The sequence below is a fragment of the Ailuropoda melanoleuca genome, chromosome 2, assembly GCF_002007445.2.
Source record: "Ailuropoda melanoleuca isolate Jingjing chromosome 2, ASM200744v2, whole genome shotgun sequence".
Lineage (NCBI taxonomy): Eukaryota > Metazoa > Chordata > Mammalia > Carnivora > Ursidae > Ailuropoda > Ailuropoda melanoleuca.
Genome location: NC_048219.1, coordinates 62,748,508 through 62,759,347, shown reverse-complemented (window position 1 = coordinate 62,759,347; position 10,840 = coordinate 62,748,508).

Below are 10,840 nucleotides of genomic sequence, written 5' to 3'. Positions count from 1 at the left end.
TTCAGAAGGACTACAACTGAAAGGCTTCATAGCTATTAAATGCCTCAACAGGTGGCTAATATTCCATGATCAAACATCTAGCGGCTTAGGTAAACATTTTGCTCAAATATAAATAAAAATACTATTGGGAAACATAACTCTGGAGTAAATAATTCTTAAATATTCTTTTCCTAGGAAGCAGGGTTTTGAATGAGATTGTTATGAGGGAGAAAATACGGGGGCAATGGACTTCTGATAATCATAAAAAGAGAAAACAATGAGAATGTTGAGAAGAGAGTGTTCCAAAGACAAACGAAAAGATTTGGTGATTAAAATGTCAGAGTTAAGAGCGTCCATCTGCTGATGGACTCCTGATATTGTAGCAGATTCTGAATCTGGGCAATGTTAAACAAGCCGACACGGAGCATGGAAACTTCAATCTGCAGGTGTTGCCCTAGAAGACAGAGTGAGTGGTTAGGCTTGCCTACCTGCCTCTCTTAGATTGCTTAACCACACTCTTGGAATTATCTAATTTCTCTGGCAAATTCATGTGGTCTTGGAAACCGAGGGTTAGAACTGAAGCTCACAATGAGTGTGGTGGCCCCGCTCAGATCTGTAGGGCCTTTGATGCAGTTTCCATGATTTCAGCTTTGATGTAGTTTCCATGATTTCACTAGAGACTTGAGGACTGAGTAAGCACAGAAGATCTGTTGGAGACCAAAGGGATTTCCTAAATCATGGACTTATTGGGAGTTAGACAGGCTTAGGTTTGAGTCCTGACTCAATGGTTTACTCGTTGTGTGACTTTAGCAAATTGCCTAACTGCTCTAAACCTCAATTTTTTCATCTGTAAAATAAAGATTAATAATACCTCATGGAGTTGCATTAAATAGTATGGTCCACAAAACAAATGAACAAGCAAAGAAACAAAGAGACAAACAAAAAAAACCCCAAAACTCTTAAATACGGAGAATAAACTGGTGGTTGCCAGAGGCGAGATGGGTGGGGGGATGGGTGAAATAGATAAAGGGGATTAAGACGTACAAACTTCCAGTTATAAAATAAATAATTCACAGAGATGAAAAGTACAGCATAGGGAATATAGTCAATATTATAATAACATTGCTTGGTGACAGATGGTGACTACACTTATCTTGGTGAGCCATGAGTAATGACAGAATTGTCGAATCATTATGTTGTACACCCGAAACTAACATAACTCTGTATGTTAATTATACTCCAATAAAAAATATATGTAATGTTCATGTAAGGTGCCTAGCATTATGCTTGGTACATAATAAATAAAGTATAGCTATTTTTGTCATTATTTTATGGTGGGGGTAAAATGGTTTGTCTTATGTGTCAACATGGCTAGGCTATGGTACCCAATTTAATCAAATGCTAATGTAGGTGTTGCTGTGAGGGTATTTTGTAGATGTGGTTAACATCTACAGTCAGTTGGCTTTAAGTAAAGGAGATACCATTGATAATGTGAGTAGGCCTCGAGCAAAAACTGCGGGGCACCTGGGTGGCTCAGTCGGTTAAGCGTCTGCCTTCAGCTCAGGTCATGATCCCAGGGTCCTGGGCTCGAGTCCTGCATCAGGGTCCCTGCTCAACGAGGAGCCTGCTTCTCCCCCTGCCTGCCACTCCCCCTGCTTGTGCTCTCTCTCTCTTTGTCAAATAATAAATAAAATCTTAAAAAAAAAAAAAAAGAAAATTAAAAAAAGCAAAAACTGAGGCTTCTTAGAGAAGAAATTCTGCCTCACATAAACGGCTTAAAATTCTGCTTGAGTTTGTCATCTGCCAGCCTGCCCTACAAATTTTGGACTCAAGACTGCAACATCAACCCTCCTGCCTGAATTTCCAGCCTGCCAGTCTGCCCTAAAGATTTCAGACAAGCCAATCCCCAAAATCACATAAGCCAACTTCTTAAAATAAAGGAAGCGTGTGTGTGTGTGTGTGTGTGTGTGTGTGTGTGTGTGTGTGTGCGTGTGTGTAGTATAGTTTGGCCATAGATCAACACAAGAGTTTTAGAAAATCCACTGAGACAGTGGAAGAAGGAGAGAGGGCAAGAGTAATTCTAAGAAAAATAGGATCCTCTATACAGCGTACGAGACCCAATTGAAATTTCCACAGGAAGTGGGAGTCCCTCAACTACTGTGTAACCCAAAGTGTCCACACAAAGCTGGGCCTGGTCCCTCTGGAGAACTTTCAAACTTTCACTTCACTATTTCTGAGGGTCCTCTCCCACTGTGAGTTGCTTGCTCTGCCACACCCCTTCCACTGTGGCCCGCTGGGATTCACTGGGAGGAGCTATCAGACTTGCCTGTTTTCATGGCTCAGGGACTTTACAGTTAGACTGAAGACTGAATGATGCTGTTCAAGAATCAGGTGCCTCAATGGCTCAGTTGGTTAAGTGCCTTAAGTGTAGATTCTTGATCTCAAGTCTCAATTTCAAGATAGTAAGTTCAAACCCTGCATTAGACTCCAGGCTGGGTATGGAGCCTACTTAAGAAAAACAAAACAAAAAAAGAATCACTGCTGGTAGTCTGGCCTTCCCAGACTCCTATTCCTCAGTGGCTCTGGGCACAAGGTAAATGGCAACAAAATGCATGGTAACAAAATTCTCCTCCAATGCCTAAGGATTCCAAGGAGGGACTCTTTCCTGGTTTATGTCATGTGCTAGCTGTCATGTTTCCAAAATGAATATAGATACAACACAGTGATCAGGATCAGAGTTGGAATTTTCTGTTTTAGGGTCCCAAAGGGTGCCCAGCTGTTAAGTAAAACTCAGATTAACTACTTGCTGCACCTGGGCAATGAAGCAATTACTTCAGATTTTGTTCAGACACTACTCATATTAATGATTCAGGTTTTAAAAATTCAACTTGTCAAATGACTTATAAACCACTTGTTTCGCACGTTGCTGAAGATTACTTAAAAATCAAGACATTACTGTGCTTTGAAGACCATTTGAACGAACGGAAACCTAAGAGGCATACAACCAGCCTGCATTGTCTTGCTGAGAAATTTTTTTTTGCGTTATAAATATTAAGTGTGCAGGTGATTAAATGTGACCAATTTTATCTCACTTAAGTTTCTTGTACCATGGGTCACATTTTAACCTTCCAACAGCATTTTCTCCCTCTATCTGTTCTACCATTAAGTTTTACATTTCTGAAATTCCAGTTTTATCAGATCATGATTAATAATGAGCTTCTTCTGAGGTGCCTGGTTGGCTCAGTCAGAAGAGCATGCAACTGTTGATCTCAGGGTTATGAGTTCAAAACCCACATTGGGTATAGAGATTATTAAAAAAAAAATAACTAAACTTAAAAATAATGAGCTTCCTCTTATCTAAATACAAGTACATAGGGGCACTTTGATGATGCAGTTGGCTAAGCGTCCAACTCTTGTTTTCAGCTCAGGCCCTGATCTCAGGGTTGAGAGATAGAGGAGCACATGGGGCTCCCTGCTCAGCACACAGTCTACTTAAGTTTCTCTCTCCCTCTGCCTCTGCCCCCGCTCTCTCACTCACTCTCTAAAATAAATAAATAAGTAAATCTTTTAAAAAATTCAAGTACATAATCAGTAGTATCTATTTATATTTTCTAATTAATTCTCAATGAAACTTTCTTCCCATGTAGAAATTGTTTCCAAAAATGGAGCAAGAAGATCATCATAATGCCAGTGGATAGGAGTTAAGGAAGCCACTTTATACCATTTACGCAGAGTTTTATTTAGGATCACTTACTGATGGGAGTGGGGGGCATGGAGATCAGGCAGACAGCGATGCAGGTGTTATGCAGCTACTCTCCTCAAATCTGGAGCTTAATTCACAGATTTTATAGAGGAAGTGATGTGCAGAGGTCATTGTGGTGAGGGTTTAACATTTAACAGGCTCCGTGAACCATCTGAGAGCCAGAGGGGAAGAAAGGGAAAAGACTACATTATCTCTACTAGTTATCTAAGCAAATTTATGGAAGCAGAACAAGCCTTCCTTCATTCCAATCAGGGCATACATCCACCTGCAAGGGGCCTGGAGCACGTAGCCCGGAGGGAGATCATTGCATGGACATGAACAAGATGGAGGGCCAAAGATGGAGTAGCATTATCAGCCCTCCTAGGCTAGAAATCTGTTTCATTTTATTTTCTATGAAAGAAATAATTTGAGGAAGAATGCAGCTATAAAATTGTTGAAAATTATTGTTCATTTGACCAAAATCTGAGTTTTGATCTCATTTATGTCACTGCCTACTCTATATCTACATTCAGGTGATTCAGTGTGCTTGGGGTAAAGCACATAACCTTGCCAAATGCCCACGTTTTGTATTCACGACTGTGAACTTCAAGTAGGCCATCAATGATGTCTGGCAATCATACTGTATTTCTCTAGTGAATTCATTTTTTCACTCTCCGACAACTCTTTCATACCTTTTCTTGGCTCCTTAATCTGCCAGTATTTTTTCCACCCTCACTCTCAGATGATGACATTTCTTCTTATTTCACCAGGAAATAAGCACAACCAGAAAAGAATATCCACAAATTCCCATGAGCCACCCATCTACATGCCTTCTATCTTGTAACAGTGGGTGACTTGCCCATGATTCCATTTGAAGCTAACTCTTCCACTCTGGTACGAGGCTCCGTCCCTTCTCACTTATGCCATGATGTCGCTCCAGGAATTCTCCCTCTTCTCTGCTGCAGCCTCAGTTTGCCCTCTCCGAGAAATCTTTCCCATCAGCATCCAACCATGATGGTATTTGTCTTGCTTTAGTAACAAACGAAAACCACAACTACTCCTCCATTTTTCACCTTTTCTTTATAGCAAAACCCTTCCAAAGATTTTCTGTTTCTCTGATTCTACTTTCTTTCTTCTTCTTCTTTTTTCTTGGACCCACTTCAGTCAGGGTTTTTGCCTACACTGTTCCTGGAAATAGCTTATGATCACCAATGAGTTCTATGTTGCTAAATCCTATGGTCATTTCTCTTGACCCATCAATAGCGATTGACTCAGTATTTTTGAAACACTTTTTTTCTCTTGGTTTCCCAGACTCTGTGCTCTCCTGGTTTCCCTTCCGATTCACTGGGTGCTCTTTCTCAGTCTCTCTCATTAGTTCCTCTTCTGCCCAAACTTTAATTTTCCTCTAGCAAAGAATCAGTCTTTGATCTTCTCTTTTCATCTATACTCACTCCCTTAATTCAATTTCATGGCTTTAAAAGTATCTGATCTCATTTTCAAAAATAAACAAAGAAACGGTAAGTATTCATACACTCAGAAATGAGACAGAAAGGAAATAGGCCAAAAAACCAATGGTGAATATCATTTGGTCATGAGATTACAAGTGATTTCAATCTCTGCTTTTCTGTAACCACATTTTACACAATTAATGTGTAATGTTTCTGTAATCAGGTAAAAAAAAAAGATTCATGTCTGGAGGAATGCCAACTTACCCAATAAACTCTATTATTATTTTGTAATTGTATTTTTAAATTATTATTATTATTAATTAAAGATTTTATTTTTAAGTAATCTCTGTAGAGATGTGGGGCTCAAAGTCACAACCCCAAGATCGTGCTCTACAGACTGAGCCAGCCAGGTGCCCCCCCCCCCCGCCCAATAAACAGTTTTCTCCCACCCAAAGCATCAGAATATTTTGAAAATAATGAAGAGGCATGCAGATTTGAAGCAATCCCTTGGAGGTGGGAGAGAAGAAGCCTTGGACAACAAAAATTATGCCAACTGACTTTCATTGACCGGGAGGGGACCTAATTATATTACCTAGGTGCTGAGTGACTGAGAGGGACATTCTCCTGGGGAAGGACAATGGGAAGGTCCAAAGGCTCAAGGATCCCATCCTATCAAGGATCTTAGGCTCTGGGATTTTCTTTGAAGTAGAATGAAAATTCACTGAATACTTTTGTTCCCTAAAATTGGAATTTCAATAGTATTACTTCTTGTTTACAAAATCAGAGTTCTTCTTTAAGAAGTTTTTATTACTTAATATTTGCTAAAAAAGAAAAAAAAGAACATGTGTGTGTAATGAAATTCAATGATTAAAACAGACAGACTTGAACCTGGAAATACACTTGGTTACTAAACATTACCAATACCTTTGCACATATTTGCACCACTCCTTCCCTGTCCTTGTCATCTGCCTCTCTCCCCAGAGAAAAAGAACACTAGACTAAGTTTATCATTTTCATATCTATTTTAATAGTTTTTTTGGGTATGTATTTTTTCTTAAACAAAGTATTATTTAGTTCTTGTGGAACTTCCTAAAAACAACATTATACCTTATCATGCTTTCTGTAAGTTGCCTCTGTAACTCAATATTATGTTTCTAAGGTTCATCCACGTTGTTGGATGGTGCTGTAATTTTCATTGTTATATAATACCCTATTGTGTTAATATACCATATACATTCTCCTATCAGTGGATATTTAGTTTGTTTTCAGTTTTTTCTATTACTAACAATACTACTGTGAACTTCCTCAAGCCTGTCTCCCAATACACATGTGTACAAGTTTTTCTAGGTCAGTAGATTTTGTGGTTTTTTTCACTACAACCCAAGTAATGAGTATATTTTACTCAGTAATTCAGTATACCTGTATGGCACAGATGGCTAGCTGTTCCTATGCTAGAAGTCACTGAGAAGTTTATCTTCAAATACTGAGATCTATGGGGATTAAAATTGATTTCTCTTTTTATCTTTAAGATAGAAAGATAAATAAAATTTTTGTTGTTGACTTATAATTTAACAGCATTTTCTTCAGAGAAAATATCCCATATAATACCAATTGTTTGAAATTTGTTGAGACACACTTTACTGACTGAAAAGCAGTCAGGTTTTAGAAATGTTCCATGCCAATTTTTATAAATGGTTCATGTGTGCTTGAGATGAATGAGTATTCTCAAATTATTGGATATATGTTTCTATCTTTATGTAATAAATTAAAGTTCTTAATTACTTTATTTAAATAGATATATATATATATTTAAAGATTTATTTATTTGAGAGAGAGAAAGTGTGTGCACGGGGCGGGGGGAGGAGCAGAGGGGAAAGAGAAGGAGAGAATCTCTAGCAGACTCCCCTCTGAGCATGGAGCACATTGTGGGGCTCGATCTGTGGACCCTGAAATCATTACCTGAGCCGAAATCAAGAGCCACGCACCCAAATGACTGAGCCACCCATGTGCCCCTGTTTAAATGTATTTTATTTTTTTGAGAGAGAGAGAGAGAGAGCAGTGGGAGGGGCAGAGGGAGAGAGAGAATCTCCAGCAGACTCCATGCTGAGCACGGAGCCTGATGTGGGGTTTGATCTCACAACCCTGAGATCATGACCTGAGCTGAAACCAAGAGTTGGATGCTTAACGAGCCACCGAGGCACGCCTAAATATATCTTTACAAATATTTATAGGTGAAATAAATTTGCTTTAAAATATAATTTTATTGAGGTAATCGGATATGCAATCATAAGAAATAATGCAGAGAAATCCCTTCTATGTTTTGCCCAGTTTCTCGCAATAATAACATTTTGCAATACTACAGTATATCACAGCCAGTTTACTAACATTGATAATTTGCCTTTTTTCTATCACTTTACTTTAAACCTTTCCATGTTCTTATGTTTGTAAATAGTTTATCTCAGATTTTATTTCTATTTTTTAATCCAATCTATAACAGTCTAGTTCAACCCATTTACATTTACTAAATTAGTAACATTTCTGCTTGTTTCCAATTTCTATTTTTTCCTTTTTCATATGCTATTTTTCTTGTCGCCTTTCGTTTTTTACATGATGGTTTTAAAAAATCGTTGTTGTTGTTTTTTTTTTTTTTAAGATTTTATTTATTCGACAGAGATAGAGACAGCCAGCGAGAGAGGGAACACAAGCAGGGGGAGTGGGAGAGGAAGAAGCAGGCTCGTAGCGGAAGAGCCTGATGTGGGGCCCGATCCCATAAGGCTGGGATCACGCCCTGAGCTGAAGGCAGACGCTCAACCGCTGTGCCACCCAGGCGCCCCTAAAAAATCGTTGTTAACTTGTATATTATCATATTCCATTTTCTTTCCTCTACTAGCTTGGAAATAGCATAGTCTATTTCTGTTCTTTCAGTGATCACCCTTAAGGCATTCTTAACAGTATCCAAAGTTAATATCTTCCCTTCAAAACAATATAACGAACTTTGAACACTTTAATTCTGGTCATCCCAACCTAAATGCTATTATTCCAGTTTTTTAGTTTTATCATTTTCTTAATCCTCCAAATTGGCATTAAACTGCTGTTTCTTTAGATCTAACTACATGTTTACCCATATCTTTGCTTATTAATTCCTCTCCCACCACCCAGCAAAGGATTATTTTCTTCTCTCTTCTCCTGTTCCCGATCTGAGACCAGCAACATTAGCGTTACCTGGGCAATTATGAGAAATGCAGACTCTTAGGCTCCCTGTTTAGATTTACTCAATCTACACTATCTGCATTTTATGAAAATCCCTGGGTGATTTGTATACACATTAAAGTTTGAGAAGCTCTGCCCCAAAGTATTCCTTTTAGAAATTCATGGAATTCTTGTTCACTGCAATCTGCCTCAAATATCACTTACTTTGTGAAAACTTCTTTGACCACCCTGGTATTAGTCAGGACTCTTAATTGCATATGACAGAAACCCAACTACAACTAGCTCCCCACCACTCTCCTTGCTCCTCCCTCAGTCTTCCCTGTCACAGTAAATGGCAACTCTAATCTTCCAGTTGCCCAGCCCCCTAATCTCAGAGTCATCTTTGATTCCTCTCTCTTTATCCCATAGCCAAACTGAAGGGGAATTATGTTGGCTGAAAATATATCCACATTTGCTCACTTCTCACCCTCTTGCATTTCCCACTCCAGTCCACACAGTCATCATATCTCAATAGCTTCTGACTGGTCACCCCATTTCTGCCTTTCCCTAGATTCAGTTCACTGCATGGGAGCCAGACAATGCTTTTAAACAGAAAACATGAGTCAGATCATGTCACTCTGCTTATTTGTCCCGTTTAGAGTAAAACATGACAAGTAAAGCTCCCCATGTCGTCTGGTTCTGCTTTCTCCCTGATTTTGTATCCTAGAATTTTCTCTCTTGCTTGTGCCATTCTAACCACACCACTAGCCTCCTTGCTGTTCCTTGGATACACCAGGTACAGTCCTGCCTCGAAGCTTTTGTACTTGCTTTTCTCTCTGCCTGGAATGCTCTTGGCCAGATGGCTTGCTCTCTCACCACCTTCTTTGTAAGTTCTTCCCTGACTATCCTCATTAAAACATAACCCTTCTCCACATTCCCTTTCCCCTTTCCTGTTTCAGTTTTCTCCATACTCTTATACCATCTCATATACATTTGTTGTTGTTATTATTATTTCAACCAAGTCTAATCAAGATTCTTTCTCCTCATTCCCCATTCTTCCTTCCAAGATGATCTAAATTCCTAAGAAGTCTTTTCTTTTTTCATTGTAGAAAAATACACAAATCGTGAAGTTGACCATTTTAGCCATTTTTCGGTATGTAATTCAGTGGCATTAAGTACCTTCACAATATGGTATAATGATCATGATTATCTAATTCCAAAACCCTTTCCTCACCCCCACCAGAAATTTTGTGTCCACTTAGCAATAACTCCTTATTTACCACCTTCCCCGGGCTCTAGTAACTTCAATTCTACCTTCCATCTCTGTGAATGTGACTATTCTAGACACCTCATACAAGTGGAATCATGCAAGGCCGTTCTTTACGCCTGGCTTACTTCACTTAGCAGAGCATTTTCAAGGTTCATCTGTGCTCTGGCATGTATCAAAACTTCATTCCCTTTTATGGCTGAGTAACACTCAGTTGTATGGATATACAATATTTGGTGTGGCCTGTTGTGTTATTTTACCTTTTGGCTATTATAAAAAGTCCTGCTGTGAACATTGGTGTATCTGTTTGAGTTCCTGTTTTGAATTCCTTTAAGTGTCTTAGAGTAGAATTGCTGGGTCATACGGTAATTTTAGGTATAACTTTTTGAGGAAGTGCCAACTGCTTTACCCAGTGGCTGCATCAGTGTTTACATTCCTTCAGCAATGCACAAGGGTTCCAGTTTTTTCCCCATCCTTGCCAACATTTGTGATTTTTTGCTTTTTTCATAATGGCGATCATAGTGGGTATAAAGCGATATTTCATTATGGTTTTGATTTGCCTGTTCCTAATGACTGATAATACTGTGCATCCTTTCACGTACTTTGTATACCTTCTTTAGAGAATATCTATTTAAGCCCTTTGCCCATTTTTTTTTTAAAGATTTTATTTATTTATTCGACAGAGAGACAGCCAGCGAGAGGGGGAACACAAGCAGGGGGAGTGGGAGAAGAAGAAGCAGGCTCATCGTGGAAGAGCCTGATGTGGGGCTCGATCCCACAACACCGGGATCACGCCCTGAGCCGAAGTCAGACGCTTAACCACTGTGCCACCCAGGCTCCCCTGCCCATTTTTTAATTGGCTTTTTGTTGTTGTTGATTTGTAGCAGTTCTTTTTATAAAGAACTAGGTATTACTCCTTTATCAGAAATATGATTTGAAAATATTTTTCCCATTCCATGTGTTGTTTTTCAACTCTTTGGATAGTGTCTTTTGATGTACAAACATTTAAAATTTTGATTAAGTCCAATTTATGTATATCTTCTTTTGTTGTTTATGTTTTTGGTGTCATATTTAAAAATCATTGCCAAATTCAATGTTATAAAGATTTTTCCCTATTTTTTAAGTAAGAATTTTATAGCATTAGCTCCTGAGTTTAAATCTTTAATTTATTTTGAATTAATTTTTCAATGTGGCACGAGGTGAGGATTCAACTTT